This window comes from Acinonyx jubatus, chromosome B3 (assembly GCF_027475565.1).
Source record: "Acinonyx jubatus isolate Ajub_Pintada_27869175 chromosome B3, VMU_Ajub_asm_v1.0, whole genome shotgun sequence".
NCBI classification, from domain to species: domain Eukaryota; kingdom Metazoa; phylum Chordata; class Mammalia; order Carnivora; family Felidae; genus Acinonyx; species Acinonyx jubatus.
In genome coordinates this window covers 80,439,463-80,460,555 of record NC_069386.1, presented here as the reverse complement: position 1 = coordinate 80,460,555, position 21,093 = coordinate 80,439,463, and the positions used below count along the sequence as shown (strand labels likewise).

At 38.0% G+C, this 21,093-nt stretch overlaps 1 protein-coding gene across 6 annotated transcripts in view; it reads right to left on the bottom strand.

The window, feature by feature from the left end:
• Positions 1-21,093, bottom strand: part of AKAP6 (A-kinase anchoring protein 6) — a 487,418-nt gene that overhangs the window by 348,529 nt on the left and 117,796 nt on the right. The window lies entirely within an intron of this gene.

The following is a 21,093-nucleotide window of genomic DNA, read 5'->3' as shown; positions in this document are numbered from 1 at the left end:
TTTTTTCAATGCTTATTTATTTTTGAAAGAAAGAGAGTGCAAGCAGGGGAGAGGCAGAGAGAGAGGGAGACAGAGAATCCCAACCAGGCTCTGTGCTGTCAGTGCAAAGCCCAGCATAGGACTTGAACTCACTAACCATGAGATCATAACCTGAGCTGAAGTAGGATGCTCAGTGGACTGAGCCACCCAGGTGCCCCAAAAGAAGAACTTTAATCTCTACTGTTTGTTTTTTTTGAAGTCAAAATCAAACATGTTTTAGAAGTAAAGATGATATTTCTATGTTTTTTCTTCATTTTGAAGGTTTACCAAATTAAAAACTATGGCACTATTTGGCATTCAAAGACTGTTCATCATTAAAATTAAACCATGGTTAATGCTGCTTTTCATATAAAGCATTTCGATAATAACTAGACCAATTTCCAGGGACCCTAACAGCCTTAGCACTAGTATATTGTATCTGCTTTATAGTAAAATATTCTCATTCATCTATCACATCAAAATAAAATATTAATCCTTAGTCACTTTTACATTTTTGAAATGCATGTGTATCACTTTTCCCTACATATGCTCCTCCACCACTGAAAAAGTAGAAATAAAACAAACAAAAAGCCCCAAACATTTGCCCTTAAAAATGAGGTATCCCTTACTCTCATCAAAGTGGCCACTCCAGAATGTCCTGCTTTGACCATCACCTCTCCCACCAACCCATTTTATCTAGAGAAATGACCAGTCAGTCAGCAAACTCAATCATTTGTTTGGGATTTATACTTTGAGTACTTCCAAAGTAGGTTTGGGGCAGGTTACAAATGTTATGTAATTAAAAAATAGGACAGTCCTGATAAAAGCAGATCAGAGTCTCTTAAAGGAGATAAAGGGGACAGAAACTACAAAGCTCACCATTTTTATACCCAAGTATCAACATCACAAAGGAAAATTTTGGAGTGAACCAGTTTTGCTTCAATAAAAAGGAGAGGGCAAGCAAATTTATTTTCCAGAAAGAACTTCTTGGGATTTTTAGCCAACCATGTTTGAGGACAACTTGGCAAATACCTGAGACTCTCTTCCAATGGATAATTCTCATATCCACATCATTCAATTGCTACATATTCAAGAAAAACACTATTCACTTGCTCTATATTCAAGAAAAACACAAATCTTTAAATGAAAAAAGAAGGAAAGCAATTTAACATAAGAAAGCATTTATGTTGGGGCAAATAACCCTAATCCATTCCAAATTTATAATTATATGCCTTTTTAACTACAAAAAAAAAGAAATGCAAAAAAAAAAAAAACCCAGCTGTTTAAACACCTACAAATGTCTATTATCTTCCTCTTTTCATCTCATGTAAAAATCAAGTTTTCACTGTAAGTTATGTCCCTATTGGTCTGTTCCAACAAACCGTTAGTACTTACACTGTGTTGCCTCATCTTCTAATACTTTATATCAGCAAGTGCAAGACCAAGTATTGTCGTTTATGGAAAGCCCTTTGATATGGGAGTCACACACAGCCACAGGAGAAACTATGCTTTGCATGGAAAACGTGTGAGTCTTTGGCTCCTGAAGAAGGACTAGCACTGTCACTGAGTTGCAATTCAGCGCACAACTCACTGAAGGTGGTCTGCCCTTTCTAGATTTAAGAGTTCTTACTCTCTTCCTTAGAAGACCCATATGCAAATAGGATGACAGCCATCAACCTTAATTTCTCTAAGTTATTTATTGCCAGCAGTTATTGCACATTCAAAACAAATGCCAGTGAGAAGAGAAATCCTGAGGGAGACAACTAGGCACACACACTGAGGCAATGGACTCTGAAGGCATGTTCAGACAGTGGAGTGGGTGGGGGAGGGGTGGTACTGGCCATATGGTTGGTTTTGCAGGCTGATCAAAATCCTCCACATAACTTGCAGCTCTCATACTTATGGTTTCTTAGGTAAAGTCATAAAGTAAATTAAGGTATCAAGGTTGAGTACGAAAGATGAGCTAAAGACAGGGACTCAGAGCTTCCTCAGTTTGTTTCTAAGCAGTGCTGACTAAGTTAGATGCCATTCATGGGACAGATTTTATTCGTAATTTGGCTTACAGAGCCTGAAAAGTTCTATTATCACTACAGGAATTTCAAATTGCTGACAAGCATTTGGCAGCCTGACTCTCAAATAGCCCAGTTAGCCTATACAAGCATTTATTTCAAAAATAAATTTCTAGATATATATTAGTTACCAAAATGGATTGCAAGACTGCTTAAACTTCATCTGAGGGAGAGCAAAGACCCTGCCATCTCCTGCCTACATCATTTAGAGCTGCAGAATGTAGAGGAAAGGATTCTGGCTGGAGGATCAGAAGACTGGGGTTTAACCTAGATCCTGCCCTTGTCAACTGTGTAAATCTAAGAACTCATTTAACTTCTCTGGGCCTCTCCTTTCTCATCTGTAGAATGACGAGTAGGATTGGATGATCTCTTAGGTTTCACCCCCTTCTAACATTAAAATAAAAATTATCCCACTTCTGTAAATGTTTCTGTATGGAAAATCCTACCTTCATACTGATATGTGTACAGCAATAAATGATATTTCTGAGGCCAGGGGTTCCATTCCCATGATGAAATGTTCAAAGGCATGTTCTCTCCACCACTACTGCCACCTTTATTCCTTATTTGGGGTGTCCAACTAGACTGCAGAGGATTAAGGGTCCCTGGTGTCCATATTTACAATCAACAGATATTTTAATAATATGAATATCATACAGACACACTTTTCCTTTTACTTGTTTAAAGTATTCACAAATATTATTCCATTCCTAGTAACTACCTAGTGAGGCAAGTGGTATTATTTTGAATAGAAAAATTAAATGTGACTTAGAGAAGTTAAGTGACTTGCTCCAGTAGATATGAATGCTTCTCTCACAATTAACTGAGGGAATGTTTACGGATACAGTGTCTGGAGGGCAGCTCTGCAATATGTACCAAAACGTAAAACGTGAATAGCCTTAACCAAGCAATTGAAATTTTAAATATTTTGGACAACTACAAAAAGATACATGCTCAAAGGTAATAAACACAACACTTTTTATAATGGAGAAAAAAAAGAAGCAAGCTATATGACTGTCAATAGGAGACTGGACAAATAAATTAAGACACATCCAGGCAGTGGATTACGATGCAGCATTAAAAGTGATAGCATACAGCTATAGTTACTTAAGTGGAAATACAGACACAACTTATCCTTGAATTAAAGAAAAGAGGTGAATAAAGTACAGGTTAAAACATCAATCCAAGGTCCAATACTACTTCTGCAATTATGGAAAAGTCTGCTGCTATCAAATACACTTGCTGCTAACTACACTTAAAGTGTGGCTAGTGAAGCTAAAGAACTGAGTTGTTTTTTGTTTTGTTTGTTTGTTTGTCTTTTACTTCTATTTAATTTTAACGAATTTAAGTTTAAATATCCATTGTGGCTCATGCTACCATATTGGACACCTTTATAGACACTGATGTTGATTTTATGACTATGTGTTACTTTATAAGCAGAAAAAATACAAAATGTTTTGTTTAAACATCACACCTGTGTCTAGAAGACACAGAAATAAATTACTCAACAACAGGTTTATCTAAGGAGCTGCTATGTCTGCAGCATGAGACCCCAGTCTATGTTTTACCAGCGTGCTTTCCACACCTAAACGTGATTGTGCTTATTTGGCAAGTTTCCTAGATACCAGTTCACATACTAGCAAATAAATAGCTTTTATGCCAAGAAAGCTATGCCCTTTGTGCTAGTTATGCAGAATAGACCAGAAAGAAAGAGTGATAAATGGAAAGCAGAAAATAGAAGCTGGAGCATTGAAAGTAAGGCCAGATTTTTTTTTTTTTGAAAGGATGATAAATTATTCAACTAACTGAATGGATTTGTACTGATCAGGAAGTTCATGTTTTCTCCTTACAAATATTGATTACATCAAAATGTACTACAGCAACAAAATATCTTATTTTCTCATATATCTAGATCTATATTAGTTATCAAAATGTATTGCAATATACCAGCCAGTATAAAATTTAGTCTTAGATAATCATGCAAACTAGCGAAAGGCTAAAGAAAGGATGTTTGTTTGTTCACAGGTATTTCCAGACTCCAATCTATTTGCAAATCTAAAGCAACATTTTCCCCCGAGGGAACTATTTTTTCCACTACTGGATTATGAGGTAGATAAAACATCATCCCTTTCCTCATTTCTGTTTTTCTTAACATTATGCTGTTATCAACAAGATACAGTAAACATATTCTTATAGAGGCTTTTTGTCCCTGTATTTGGAATTTAAAGATGCCTTCTTACAGACATAATTGGCCAAAATTGGATTCTCCCCATATTCTGCATTTTAGGAGAAGAAAAACAAACCCTGAAAAAGGACATTGAAGGAAGTAGAAAACTTTGGCATAAATCACTTACTACATCTAAATCTACATTATTTTGTAAAAATGATGTTCCAAGTGATAACCTCAAAAGCTGCAATACCTTTAATCCTGAAAAAGATTTAGGTATGTTCAGTACCATGAGCTTGAAATTTGGGAAAGAAGTGTGCTAATATACTGTAGAACATTTTTTAGCATAATATAAAATCAAATTTGTTTTTTTATTTCATTCTGTTAACTAAAAATATCAAATTAAATATGTCCTGCCCCTTGTGGGTCTTAAGGCTATATTTTATTGTGTTTTAATGGCAAAAAGCAAATTATAGAAGAGCGTATTATAATTGGAATGTATATAATTCCTTCAACCATAACGCACATCTACATACACATACTTTGCCTATTCACCCTGCCACAGTCACAAATACAGCCAGCAGTGTTTAGACTGGGAAATAATAATCATAACCAGAACTACTAACATTTATGTACCACCTGAGAGATTTCAAAGTTCTTCCAAAGAAAGTTCTTACTTAATTTTTATAATAGCCTTCAGAGGTAGATATTTATAGTTAAGGAAATTAAGGCTCATAGAAATCACTGAATTGCTTGGAAACTCACTTCCAGTAGGTAGCAGAGACCAGATCAGAACCAGGCCCACCATCTCCAAATTCGAAGGGCTTTCCACTCTGCCTCACTCCGAGCAGTGGGCCAGCAGGAAGGAAGGAGGCATGAGGGCAGTGGTGACAACGGATTGTCACTGATTTGAGAAAGTTCCATTCCAGCATTATTAAGCTGGTTGATACAAAGGAGGCAACAAGCTTTGATTGTTTCCAATGTGCTTCTGAAATCTCTGAGGCAGCTTGCACTAAATGAGCCACCATCACGAAAAGGGACTGGGGTATCTCAATTTGCCCTGTAAACTCTAGAAGACAGCCTCAACTCTGTTTTCAGAATGCCTTCAACTGTCTTAGCAGTTACTCCCCATGTGCTCAGAATCTAGTTTCTTCTGCTTGAATTACATTAGCAGTCCTGAGGCTATATGACTCCCCTCACCAGCAAGGCCTCTGTCTGAAGCCACTCCCTTCCATCTCCTCTCCTCCAGAAACAAGCCCAGAACCCTCTCCTCCACCAAAAAACATTTTTTGAGAAAGCCTCTGGTATGTATTCTTGATGTGAATGTAAGCCAATACATTATTTATCCCAATGACATGTATATTTAATGCTTTATCTATAAATATAGAAAGAAAGCCTTTGTGAGGACAGAGAAAGAGCAGGCTGGGAAGCAAATTTTTCAAGGTGAAGATATCCCCTGCTATTCCATTATCTTTCAGGGAATGGGAGCCTCCCCCAAAGCCCCTGACATTCATGCACGTGGAAAAAAAACTAATGCAAACGAGAATCCAGGTGGCTATTTTCACTGAACATAAGACTATGGAATCAATTATGCATTTTCCATCTCTTTCCTTCTCTCTCTGAATCTCCCCATTCTGAAATCAAGAAAAAGTGAATTGAAAGAGCAGTATGATATATTATACTAGAGGAGTTAACTTGGAGTGCCCACGAATGGGTTTCAAAGTGTCTCTTGAAATAGTATGCAAAATACTTTGGGCATGTGTGTGCAATGTCTTGAGAAGACAGTTCATAGTTTTAACATATTTTCAAAGAAAATGTTAATCTACAAATGGTTAACAGACTTTAGGATTATAAAGACTCAGCTTCTATTCCTAGCTTTACCACTTGACCACTTTCTAGCTGTAGGACCTTAGGCAAGTCAATTAACCTCTCTGTGCCTCAGGTCCTGCACCAGAGGTCCAGGTGCTACTGTAAGGATTAACTGAGAGGCAAACCACTCTGAGGAAAGCAAAGCATAAATGCTAGGTAACTGGCTAGTATTGTTACTAGCAGAGTAAAGGACTTGAGGAACTTCAAGAGCAAACAAGAGTCCCGATCCAGACACAGAAAGAGGAGATTGTGGGAGCAGAGCCACAGACTTGCAGGATTTACAGCTTGCTCAGAGTGTGCCTGGTGATTCTGCAAAATGTTAGGACTGGAAGGAGCCCTGTAGTTACCTCTTTTTACAAATGAGGAAGCCCAGAACAGGGGAGCGCTGCCGCATCATAAGGTTAGTGTCAGAACGTGGACACTGGATTTGGTTCTACTCCAGGAGGTTGAAAACAAAGAGAAGCTGCCATTGAGGTACCACTGTTATCCAACTACAAACAGAAGCCATTCAGCCTCACCTGATTTATAGACATTTTGCCTCCCTTGCGAGAGGACCTTTGGTCCTAGGCATCATTAATCAAGATGTCAGTGCATTTCATTTCTAGTTCCTCCCCCTTTGCTCTCCTTACTACAGGAAAAGCAGGGTGTGGGTAGATGTGTGACTGATTTATGTCAGTGCACCTGTTTTAACCTTTGAAACCAAAACTCCCGCTACAGGACGTATTCAAGTGAATGTCGTGAGGGAGCACATTTCCATACCAGCTCTCATTTGGATGGCGAATGGATGCAAATGAATATTAAGCTGTATATTAAGCTTGGACAAGTAGCCCAAGATGGAGAGATTCATAATTCCACTTCCTCTCAAACGTGAATATGTGTTACACTGGAGATTTATTAGAACTGAACTGATAAAAGGCTTGCATAGGACTCAGAGATTTAATTTGGCCCAAACTTTGGGTTATATTAACTGGAGTTTCTTGTCTTTGAAGGAACTTAATTAAGGTTACTTCATCACTCCATTCTTATTAAGAAAAATGTCAAATTTTGTCCTGAGTTAATTCCAACAAAATTCTGTTTGTTTCAACCAAGCCCTAACCCCAAAATTTCTGTGAACAATTATACTAATTTAAAAATGCTTATGAACATATTTTATTATTTCACTGAAATATTCTTGGGAAGTTATGGTTTCCCTGGCATGCTAATTGCATGTAGAGCAGAAAGGAAAGTTAAAAAGGATAATGTGAGGATTTAGTCAACTGGCTGACCAAAAATGTTCACAATTTTAGACAAAAGAAATGGGAGAAATTTCCCTTAAAAAACTTTTAGATTTCTTTGCGTAAATTAGAAAACAACATATGAGGGGCACCTGGGTGGCTCAATCAGTTGAGCATCAAGCTCTCGATTTTCGCTCAGGTCATGATCTCATGGTTCATGGGATCAAGCCCCTCTTTGTCATTAGCACAGAGCCTGCTTGGGATTCTCTCTCTCTGTCCCTCCCTCTCTCTCCAAATAAATAAATAAGCTTTAAAAAAAAAAGAAAGAAAAGAAAACAACATGTGAAAAAACAAATAAGAATGCAAGATAGCAAACCCTGGCCCTAAATTATGGATCAAGAGAATAGGGGCTGAGCAGCACAGGCTGAGAGCACCAGAAGGGCTTTATAGTGGAGAGAAGAGTTGTGTGCTAGGCCTTAGATCAGTGAATGTACGTTTGATGTGGACAAGAGTAGCTGTAAATCTAGAATTGGTGCTGCACTGTCCAGCTGGCATCATGATATAAGGGAAACAAAATGATTTACATTTTTTTTCCATCTTTGGCTACAAAATCTACAAAACTATCAATAACAGACCAAAGGAAATGAAAGAACTTAAATTTGATGAGAAATAAAATAGACTACATTTGCTTTTTAAAATAAAAGCAGAGATCATAAAATTTTATTAAATGCATAGTCTTTATAAAATCTTATGCTTTAAGCATCAGTAAATTTGTTCTGGAAACCTGCAACACATTTATGGAATTGCATTTTAAAAGATGTGCTGCAGTTTAGAATAACCATGTTAAACAGTTATGAAATATTTATTCTTATTTATGGTCCTGTGGGAGACAAAAATTATAATTGTGTGTAGATCTGTAGGAAAAACTAAGCCCAGTAACTTTAAAACCTAAAACAAACAACAGTAACAAAACAAATGTCCACCGGTTCTGACATGAAAATTCACTGGTTTTTCTAACTGAATACATTCTACATTATCTACAACTTAATTTATAAAAGTTTAAAAAGAAATACTATTTAGAGAAATATAGACACCTCAGGTTTATAACTAATTAAGAAGAGATACATATAGATCACAAGAAGCAGAAAAGAGAAAAAATGAAAAGGAAAGCATGTAATCATATGCACATAAAATAATGTCAGCTACTGTATTAATTATGCAGAGGTTAGATTCCTTTTGGTTTATCTAGCTCATTACTTATTGTAGAAGACCAGAATCCAACAGATAGATAATATACACCCCAGGGAAAACTACTAGAGTTCACATGTTTAAAGAAGAACCCAGCAAATCAAATCTACGTGCTGTTTAATAGTTTTTGCCATGATAATGACAAAATCACCCACTTATACAAATCCTACATTTGTCTACAAAATATACTACAAAAAAAAAAAAAAAGAATTGAAGATACCTCAACTTTGAATGTCTCCTTATAGGAACTATTCTTTAATGACATCAAGCTTTTATTACCAACATGATTTACCTTTAAATGTTCATTGACGCATGATTTTTAGAATTGCAAATAGAGTTTTGAGGTAAGGGTCTTCCCCCCAAGTCATATCCCTAAAGTGCAAAGTGTCCAGGATGTTCTGTCAAAGGTCAAATGAAATGCAAACATGGATGCCCTCAGATTTCCAACAGAGATATGGAAACTAACTCTCCCTTCATAACACTTGCTAATTATTGACAGGTCTAAGTATATCAATTTGCATTCAATGAACCAAACATTCAAAGGAAATATATTTTATGCTAACATAAGCTGTATATCAAGCTTGGACAAGAAGAGAAAATAGGATTCCTCATAATGGCTAGAGTATTAATAACTCAGATTGAAAGCAGATCCACCATGCTACAGTGGATACCATATGAAAATAAGGGGAGAAAGTACAGAAGGAGTGACCAAATTGACCTTCAAAATGCCTTCACCCCAGGTAATATTTCAGCTGCAATTCAAAGGATGTGTAGCTATTTTCACAGAGACAGAAGTTTGGGGTAAAGAGTGAGGTGATTTCCCAGGGAAAGAGAAACCATGTTCCAAGACATGGATTTCTAAAAGGGCTTAACTTTTTAGAGGTGCAGGAAAGGAAATGTCAGAAGACACAGTGGGCCAGCTGGGTCCAGACTGTGAAGGAACTTATGAGCCATACCCAGGCATTTGGACTTTATCTAGGAGGGCACCTGAAAGCTAAAGCAGGTAAACATTGCAGTTAAAATACTTTTTCTTTTTTTTTTAAGTTTATTTATTTTGAGAGAGACTGCACACAAATGCAAGCAAGGGAAGCCCAGAGAGAAAGGGAGAGAGAGAATCCCAAGCAGGCTCTGCGCTGTCAGTGCAGAGCCCAATGTGGGGCTCAAACTCAAGAGCTGTGAGATCATGACCTGGACCAAAATCAAGAGTTGGACACTTAACAGACTGAGCTACCCAGGCACCCCTATAGTATTTTTTCAAACAACATTTAATTCCTAGTTATTTCCAAGATGGGGGCATAGACCATGCATAAAGGAGGTAGTCTCCTATGTGGTGTTATTTGAAGAACTCTGTCTCCACCTTGTCATTAACGCCTGACTCCCACAATTACAGACAGAGGTGGATGCCTTTGGCCAGTGTGATAATATTCCCACTGAAAAAGAAAAAGTTTGAGCTGCAGCCACTGTTAACACTGTAGTTTGAATTACTTTACGGGGTCTTTTGACAGAAATTTGGTTTCTAGAAGAGAGGAAACTGCAAGAAAGCATTGAAGACTTTCTTTTTTTAATAAGATCTTTTAAAATGTTTATTTACTTTGAGAGAGAGAGAGAGAGAGAGAGAGAGAGAGCATGGGAGGGGTAGAGAGAGAAACAGACAGAATCCCAAGCAGGCTCTGCACTGTCAGTGTGGAGCTCGATGCGGGGCTCGAACTGACAAATTGTGAGATCGTGACCTGAACCAAAATCAAGAGTGGGATGCTTAACTGACTGAACCACCCAGGCATCCCTGAAGACTTTCTTCATAATTTGCCTAAGGTCAGTTTCCCTCCTTGTGAACCAATTCTCTAGCAGCTATTATACTCATTCCCTCTTCCTCAGGAGAGGAACAGATCACTTTTCACTTTCATTTCATATATTCCTTTTCCATTTAATGATGTATTTGGCAGATTTGCTGCATTCAAATAATGAAGAAAATTGGTGCATTAAGTTATCATAGAACAATGGAAGCAGCTACTCTAAAAAGCCCACTAATAACAGTCACACTGCTAAAACGAACACCAGAGAGATTTCTATTCTGTTCCTTTCTATTCTATTCACATTAATACAAAGAAATACAGCCCTCAGCCCTAACACAAAGTGACAATAGACATAGCAGTTCAATTTGAGCCTGATGAGGGCAAATTCAGTGGCAGAGTACCAGTCGCCTCTGACTCCCAAGTGGCCTCTCTGGGCTTGCATCAGCCACCTGGTCTGATGGACTTTTTCTTGCTTCCCACTTTCACCACCCTTTGTCATTTACCAAACAATCTTATAGCTGTGTCACATCTCTCCCCTTTCCAGAGCACCCTGCACATACCCGTAATCTCATTGTAAGACATAGGTTTTTACCATTTATTCCTTTGTAGATGTTTTTATGACTACTAGATCAAGTCCAGACTCCTCTGAGGCATTCAAAGTATTTATGGTCCTTCAAAATGTGTCTCCACTAACTTCAATAATATGTGTCATTCATCATTCCTTGGCTCCAGAGAAAAGAAGCCCTTCGGTCTTTCATATTCAAAGCACTCTTTGCTCAGGCAATCTCCCCTGCTTATACAAGGCAGCCATGGAAAGCTGTGCATGTGGTAGACTGCACAACTTCAAAAAAAAGGTGCCATTTATACATAGCCTGTACAACTATAGGTGGGCAGCCCTGTGCCTGGACTTCCCTATAAAATAATTTCTAATTCAAAAAGTTACATGAATTAAATGAGAGAGAAATATTTACTCTATTTGGATTTGGTTTTTCTTTTGTTTATAAGAATTTTAAGAGAATAACATTGATACTTTTAAAACATACAGGCTGGTATCTGGCATGGATTTATTCCTTTCCCTATCACTGTTTTTACTGACTTTATGAGGTCACTTGACCTCAAAAAAGTCATGTAGGAGTCTTTGCTCGTAAATCAGTTACTCTGAATCTCTGGTTGATTTTTTTTTGGGGGGGGTGGTGTGGGGGAGGAAAGGGATCAAATGCATTGATCAAGAGAAATGAATCCAAGAGCTCTTTGCTCAAAATCATCTTCCAAGGGTCATCAGCTCTAGCTTGTACTGGAATCACCTGAGAAGTGATTGATGCCTAAGTCTAAACCCAGATTCTAATGTATCTGTCTGGAGCATGGCCTGGTAAATGGGTTTGTTTGTTGTTGTTGTTGTTTTTTTTTTAAGCTTCCAAGGAGATTCTACTGTGCGGCCAACGATAAGAAACATTGTCTCTATGCATGCCATACCTGGAAATCAATTGATTTCTTAACATTTCTCATTAAAGATGTCTATCGCTTGTTCCACCCACTTCCATGTTAGAATACTAGTAATTCACAGCTTGGTATCATTTCACTTTAGTTAGATCACATGTTTCTCTCTTTGGGATATAACATTTTGAAGGGGGCAGAGTGGGGAAAGTAGCAGCAAATAATGAAAAGAAACAAAAGAAACAAGTTCTCTCCCTAGTTCTGGGTAGCTGTGAACACCCCTAATTCAAAGGGACCCCAGGATCTCATTTACATCCCACTTCAAAACCCTCACATTCCTGCTGGTGATGAATTAAAATACCCATAGTTTAGATCTTCTTCTTAATTAAAAAAAAAAAAAGAAGAAGAAGAAAAACAATGAGCCCCCACTCTCAAATACATTCATCTTAAACATCTAATACAAGAAAGCCAGAACTTATTGCCCTATACTTTATAGCCACCAAAATTTCTCACAATGTAGAAGGGTATGAGACCACTGCACTAAAGTAGAAAGAATATTCAACTTAAGAATCTTTTTGAGTATGGTTTGACTTTTCTTGAGCATGGTTTGATTCCCAAGCTGATCAGCCTCTAACCTTTCTAAGACTCAACTTCTTCATACATTATAGGGAATTATGGTAAGGATTAAATAAAATATTGTAAATAAAAACTCTTGGTTCATATCAGCCATTCAGTGAATGCTACTGAACTGAAAACTCTCTAGGCAAGGAAAGACAGTTAACTAATATCTGGCCTCTGGTGCACTGGTCCTACAAACACCTAATCCCCTGAGTTAGGTGATAAGTGAAAGCTGATAAGTAGGGTTACTCAGTGATAGTTCATCCTGGAATTATTTTATTTTATTTTTTTAATTGAAGTATAGTTGACATACAATGCGACATTAGTTTCAAGTGTATGAAACAGTGATTCAGCATCTCTCAGTGTTATGCTACGCTTATCATGAGTGTAGCTACCATCTGTTACCATGTGATGCTATTATAATACCATTGACTATATTTCCTATGCTGTACCTTTCATTCCCACGACTTATTCATTCCATAACTGGAAGACTGTACCATACCAACAGTATTTTAAACCCCCCCTTTTTTTTAAGTAACAAATCCCAGTAAGACTTCTCTAATCAAAATAATGTGTTTCTTCAGACTTTTCTCACTGGTCTCACTTTCAAATCCTTTTATGGTATTTATTACCTCTCTCTAAACTCTGTTTTCATGGTTTCTTTCAAATTATGAAGTCTATAATAATCGTCATTTTCCATGCTACTATTGCTAATTAAAAATCATGCAGCTGGGGGTCGCCTGGGTGGCTCAGTCAGTTAAGCATCCGACATTGGCTCAGGTCATGATCTCACGGTTCATGGGTTTGAGCCTCTTGTCAAGCTCTGTGCTGACAGCTCAGAGCCAGGAGCCTGCCTCAGATTCTGTGTCTCCCTCTCTCTCTGCTCCTCCCTTGCTCGTGCTCTGTCTCTTTCTCTCTCAAAAATAAATACTAAAAAAAAATTTTTTTTTAATTACACAGCTGGGAAATCTGGTAGACTTATTGGGCCACCTTGACAATTAATGTTCTCATCCTGAGCTCTAAATACATTAGTGTATGTGAGTAAGGCTCATATATACTCGAAAATTTTCCATAGTAGTATGTGTCAGAAGCTACCAATGTTAATTTTTCCATGTTGTCCTTCCTAAATCTTAACCAAGAATACTGACTTGTAGTAGGAAACATGTGCTAGATCTGAGACTTTTAGATCATCTCCCAAATCATGATGAAAATATATTAACCAGTCAACAATCAAAAAGTATTTATTTAACACACAGACAGTTTTCTAGCATTGGATGTGTGAGCAGGGAAGTGGGGAGATATTTATTCAAGATTGAGATGAATTTTCCACATAATCGGGTGTCCCGAATATCGAAACTTAGCTTTTCAAACATTAAACACTCTTTTTATTTCATCCATTTTTATTGGTCAATGACACCAAACACTTTTTCATAATCTAGGCACTAACCATAGGAAAAACTTGTCCACTGATAAGCACCATACTGAAGCCACACTCCCAAAACACTAGACAATGAACATCCAACTTTCCTGGGAAAATACCCTCCGAGGAATTCACATCAACCATATAAGAAATTCCAGCCACAAATCTGGGCTTGGGGAAGTCAAAACAAAGTAATATCTTTATACCTACCAACAGAAAACTCAGCTCTATTTTCTAGTTTCCTGGAATTTGGAATATGCTTTTGGGATTGCCATTTTAACGTACATTTCAAGTTGGTCATATTAACATTAAGATCAGAATCCTTCAAGCTCCAAACTGTTAATGTCAGAACTTTAGTTTCATTCAGGGTTCCCTTTATGAAGAATTTCTGAGAATCCTAGGGCATATTTTAGATGTGCCCAAGAATCAACCCTGGCTGCTGCTCAGTCATGGCTAGCAGACCCAGTACTTCACAGCTGCCACTCTGAAACAACCTCTGCCACCTCCAGCAGACTTCAGCTAATTATGCTCCAGTAGTGGGAGAAAGAGAACACTCCTTCCTCTACACCTGCTGTACAAGAGGAGGGAAGAATTTCAGGCAGAGAGTCAGCTGACGCAGGTCCTCCAAGTCACTTCCACAACCTCTTCCCTTCCCTGGGTCCCCACGCTGCCTGGCTGGCTGCTCAGGATGGATCCAAGAGTCAGAAACACACTTTACCACAAACTAACACCCCCCTCCCTATGCTCCCTCCTGCACTAGGACAGACCCCTGGCCCCATGATGAGGGTGAATTCTCTCCTAAGAGCTCCCTCATCCTAGGACCTCCATCACTTTCAGTCCATCAGGCCCATCTGATGTGCCAACTTCAGCTACAGAGAGAATTCAAGCTTTTTTTTCCAGCAAGCCCTCCAGACCCTACGTGAGTCACTGGGTATCTGGCTCAACTCCAGATATCAGGCACATCTCAGTCTGGATACAGCCCAGTCAGAACATCTTGTAAACAGAATCTCTGTTTAATGTTCTAACTTTGAGAACCAGGCCCAAATCCACGAAACAGACACAAACTTCATTTGGAGGTGGCTGAGAGCACAATTTATCTAAAGTAGGTTGTTTGGAGGAGCTGATTCCAGCTATGTCACGTCAAGATTTCTATTTGTCATGTAGGCACATAATTTAGCCTATGCTAGCTAGTCTAAGCTTTGTCTCTTCCCTGTCATGTTTCCAGGAATACAAATAATATTTTCTCTAAGAAGACTGTTAATCAGGAAGCAGGGGTGCCGAATTTGCCTGTTTAGCACCCAAATACATTCATCCAGACAAGGAAGTCTCAGTTAAAGTCAAAATCTTGTGAGGTTCTTAGTCTGGTTTTCCTACACAGCACAGCCTCAGAATCCAAAAGAGGAGAGGGAGGAGAGGGGAAAGTTTCTAAAAATGGTTCAGTTGGTTTCTCATACTTTTTAACTAAAGAATATCTGGAAGCTAAGAAGTAAGATATGTGGATTATATTTTCAGCTTAAAAATAATGGGAAAACTACACAGTATAATATATTGCATTGTTTCCATATTTTAGTCTTAAGGTTAGATGTTTTTATTCACTCTCTAAAACAATCACTTCTCCACCTGCCAACATGGGAACTTCATAATAGTGCTTTGTAGTTCATCCTGGGGGTTACAATAAAACTTCCCCTAAGAACTTGGAAGTAAGGTTGATATAAATACAGTTTCTGATAAATAAACTTTGAGATCAACATAATTACCAGAAGATAAGCAAAATTACCTTTAAAGAAAAAGAGTGGATTTGAGTCCAAAAGACCTAAGCATATGCTTATTGACTAAAATCATTACCAAAGAAGGAGTCAAACAGAAAAGTGAGGAGGGGGAGAAGGACCAGGCATAGTTACTTACAGAAAGAAGCCACCTAGACTCTTCCATGCAGACTTTCTTAGGAACGATCGCCAAGACTTCTGAGCCACTCAGATTCTCTATGATGAGAAAGTAATACCCCAAATGTACTTGGGCCTTGATTCATCCAATGCCTCCATCCTAATTCAACCCCTGACAAACAGCCTTCCTTGTGTGAACTTCCAGGGCAAGCCTATCTATGGGGAGAGAAGGCACTAACCGTACAAACTTGGACTCAACCACAAATGTGAACTGAGCCCCCCTCAAGTGCTTGGCTCTTGTCCTAGGCAACAGGGATAAAGTGGAGAATTAGACATTTGAGGTCGTTGGGGCTAATGCAAATAAGTAAACAAATAAATAAGATAATTGCAGCTAGTGATCACTACTAAATAAATAAATAAGCTGAATAATGGACTAGATAATTGCTGGGAAAGAAGATGGATGTTTTAGAATAGGGGTCAGGAATGGCTTCCTTGAGAAAGTGACATTTAATATATAATAACATTATATATTAACATTAAAATGTCCTTATTACCTAAAGCAATCTATAGATTCAGTATAATTGCTGTCAAAATACCAATATTACTTTTTACAGAATTAGAACAATAATCCTAAAATTTGTATTGAACCACAAAAGATCCTGAATAGTCAAAACAACCTTGAGAAAGAAGAATATGGTTGGAGGTATCACAATGCCATACTTCAGGATATACTACAAAGCTGTAGTAATCAAAACAGTATGGTTCTGGCACAAAAATAGACACATAAATCAATGGAACACACTAGAGAGACAAGAAATATACCCACGCTTATATGGTCAATAATCTATAACTAAGGAGGCAAGATTATACAATGGGAAAAAGACAGTCTCTTCAACAAATGGTGTTGGGAAAACTGAACAGCTACATGCAAAAAGATAAAACTGGACCACTTTCTTACACCATATACAAAAGACAGGTGATGGGTACTAAGGAAGGCACTTGTGATGAGCACTGGGTGTTATACATAAGTAATGAATCACTGAATCCTACTCCTGAAACCAATACTACACTATATGGTCACTAACTAAAATTTTAAATAAAATAAAAATAAATAATAAATAAATAAAAATTAAAGCAATAAATAAATAGATTCAAAATGGATTAATAACCTAAATGTGAGACTTGAAACCATAAAACTCCTAAAATAAAACATAGGCAGTAATCTCTTGCACATTGGCCTTAGCAACATATTTACGGATATGTCTCCTCAGGCAAGGGAAACAAAAGCAAAATTGAAATATTTGGACTACACCAAAATACAAGCTTTTGCACATCAAAGGAAACCATCAACAAAACAAACAGGCAATGTATTAAATGGGAGAAAATATTTGCAAATGATATATCTGATAAGGGGTTAATATCCAAAATATATAAATAACATATACCACTCAACATCAAAATAATAATAAAAATAATAATCCAATTAAAAAATGGGCAGAGGACCTGAATACAGATTTTTCCAAAGAAGATACACAGATAGCCAACAGCCACATGAAAAGATGTTCAACATCACAAACCATCAGGGAAATACAAATCAAAACCACAATGAGATATCACCTTATATCTGTCAGAATGGCTAAAATCAAAAACACAAAAAATAACAAGCATTGGTAAGGATAAAAGGAAACTGTTATGCACTGATGGTGGGAATATAATTGGTGCAATCACTATGGAAAACAGTATGAAGTTTCCTCAAAAAATTAAAAATAGAAATGTCATACAATCCAGTAATTCCACTACTGGGTATATACACAAAGAAAACAAAACACTAATTCAAAATATATATACATCCCTATTTTTATTGCAGCATTGTTTACAATAGCCAAGATATGGAAGCAACCCAAGTGCCCATCAATAGATGAATGGGTAAAGAAGCTGCAGTATATATACACAATGAAATATTACTCAGCCATAAAAGAGAATGAAATCTTACCATTTGTGGCAACATGGGTGGAGCTAGAGAACATTATGTTAAGTGAAATAAGTCAGATAAAGAAAGAAAAATACCATATGATTTCGCTTATATATGGAATCTAAAAAACCAAACAAAGCAAACAAACCATAGGCTGAGCCTATCCTGAGCATTTTCCAAAAGCACTTTTCAACTGATTTTTTAAGTTAGACATCCACACAATGGCAGAGAAGACCATGGTAACAAGACATAGAGCAAGCAATGTTGAAAGGGAGTGTGAGGCACAAAAACAAGCTAGGTAAGGGTAGTGCCTTTTTTTGTGCTTGCCCTTCATCAAACACAGTGCAGGCCCCACCTCACCCCAACCCCTGCCTAACTCTCTCCTAGGCTTGCACCTCCAGATGTTAGAACTTGGCTGCGCCTCTGCCTGACTGCTTGATGAGAATCCAGACTCTACCAGGCAAAGACAGAGGAAGAAAGTTTCTAGGCAGAGGCAACAGGAAAAGTTCTGAAGCAAGATGTCTAACTTAAAAAAAGCCTAACATTCCTTTGGAATTTCAATGTGCCTGGAGCTTTATGAACAAGGAGAAAGTAACAGGAGAAATGGCCAGAGAACCAAACAGGTGCAGAGCCACAGGAAGAGATTTCGGATTTATTAGAAGCCAATAGGAAGCAAGGGAAAAACATGACCTGATTTACATTTTTAAAAGATTCCATTGGCTACTGTGTGGAGAATAAACTGCAGGTGGTAGAGGAGACTCTACAAGTAGCCCAGGCAAGCAGTCTTGTGGCTTGTCTAGGGAGACAACACTAGTGTTGTGGAAAAGTGAATGGCTTTAAGTCATATTTTGGAGACGGATCCACAGGACTTGTTGATAAGACAGATGGGTGGGATGGAGAGTCACACTTGGGCTTTGCAATGTGTGGTGCCTTCCACTGAAATTGGAAAGACATGGGGGTAGGACGGATTAAGAGCTTTTCAATGGTCATATCTTGTTTGAGATTCTCACTTAAAGACACAATTAGAGATGTCACTTAGGCAGATGGGGTTCCTGGGAGAACATTAGGATAGATATATAAATCTAGAAATTATCTGTGCCTAGATGGTCCTTAAAGCCATGGCATTACTATCCTTGGGATGGTTATTTTTCATGGTAAATTAAAAAAATGAATTATTCACCAAGGCAGTAAGAGCCAAAATGGGACATCCCATAGCAGATGGCTGGTCTTGCCCAGGCTGGGTCTGCCCCTCTGCTTTGCCATATCCCTTACTTGAGAGCTGCTCCCACAAGGTTGTTTTGTTGTGCTTTCACATATAAAACATTATGTCCAAGTTGCCCCTTTATTCTGTGGATCAATGTGGGAATCTGAGAAATTGACATGTATTTAAAATTGTTTTAAATGCATCAAAGTGCTTACTTGGTTGAATAAAGAAATATTACACAAATAAAGGGGAAATTTAACCATATGTGAGATTAGGAGACTTGTGTAGATTAAGTCTCAGTTCACTGACCAGAGTTTGTTGACTTTGGGCTCAATGTGGAAGGGCTCTATTATTACAGAATATTTGAGAACATAACAGAAAATGTTGGTTAAGTCCCTTGATGAGACAAGTATAAAAAAAAGTAGTGATAGAAACCCTAAAATTAAATTAATATAAGACAATGTCAACTCATCCCTTTAACAGTCTTTGATTAACTACTCTGTGATTACTATGTTGAATTCCTGCTCTTTTGGGGCTCCTTTTTCAGCAGAGGAGACAGACCACACCTTGGGACAGAGCTGGGTGGAGGCAGGTGTTACATGCTTTTTGACTAAAGTGAGAAGGTGACAGTTCCAATGAGAAAAAGACAAGCAAATCACCCTAGAGGTGATTTCTCAAACACTAACCCTAACCCTGGCTGATTATATAAAAACTTTACATTCCTGCATGAAATTAAGATTTAAATTTTGATGTAAGTATTATGTGTTGTAATTAAATGAATTTAACTGACTCATTGATGTTTTTAGGAGCCCTTAGCAGCATTTTTAGTGGAGTCATCTCAAGATATTTCCATTTCCCCCATTCTCCTTTAATCTTTCGCCATCTTTTCTGTGTAAATCTGTAAGATTTGGGCGGAGCAACAGTCAACTTGCCTTACAACCCCAACCCCGTAATTACTTACAGGAGTCTCATATAAGTGCAGCATTAGAGGCAACAGAGGAGAGGAGGAATGAGGTGAAGCCCCTGACTTCCATTTCACTCCAGCCTCAAGGAGAGCTGCTCCTTTGATTAAAGGAACCATATTTCAAAGACTGAGACAAATTATTCCCTATGGACACAGTGAGGAAACAGGCAGGCTTACACTGAAACTAGTTCCTAGCCTTCTCTCTATTATCCTTTTTGCACTTTCTCATTCCCAAAACCCTGTGGAAAGACAACCACCCAAGCCTACTCAACCTGGGAGAAGCCCAGCTAGCCACCTTGCTATTCTGGCTTCTTTTGTTTTCTCTCTCTCTCCCCCAGTTCCATCCTTCCCTCTCTGGGACTCTCCCTAATGTGGAAGACGGGCTCAGGATCTATTGACCCAGCCTAAAGGCTGAGCCAGCTTTGCTCTAGACTTTGGGGCACATGTTCTCTTACCTTAACTACCCACCTTCTCTTCTCACACTGATGGCTGCAGCCTATAAACCATTTAAGTGTTAAGATCCAGGAATCTGTTTGGTCTTTGGTTTCAGATCATTTGGGATGAATTCGCTTAGGTAAAAAAATTCTCCTTAAGATCTCATCTAACTAACTAGAAATTTACATTAGGATTTGGGGTCAATGCCCTGATTGATGACAAATCTGCCTTGCTTTGCTGGTCATTAACCTGAGCGTGTGTCTGCCTCAGGGACCTGGATGAGATAAGTGGCTATGACAGGACAAGATCCACTGTACTGTGGGGTCCCTAGGCCAGAATCTCTATTAATAACACTCTTTACTAGCACCTCCATTTCATGATTAACAAACATCAGGCTTTTCAAGGGCTCTAGAATCCACAGACATTTTTTTAACATCTGAACATTGAGTGAGTTGTTATAAAAGCACCTTTGTTCTTCATGACACATTGTACCTGGATGAAAGGACTCATTCTAAAAGGCAAACACTACCCTTCCCCATCATGCCAGAACTCACTGTATGCCACAAAGGTGGCATCAACTGCAATATAAGATAATAATCACATACACACACTCACAATCACAGCTCAGTTTGATGTTTTACCTGTGAGAGGCTTATTAAACCTTTTAAAATACTTTTATTCTTCATAATTGATTTCTATGACACTGCACCAAAATGCCCTCCTCTTTTCCCCCCTGTCTGCATTACCCCCTAAGATCATTTGATTCCAGATAGCCAACCCGTGAATTG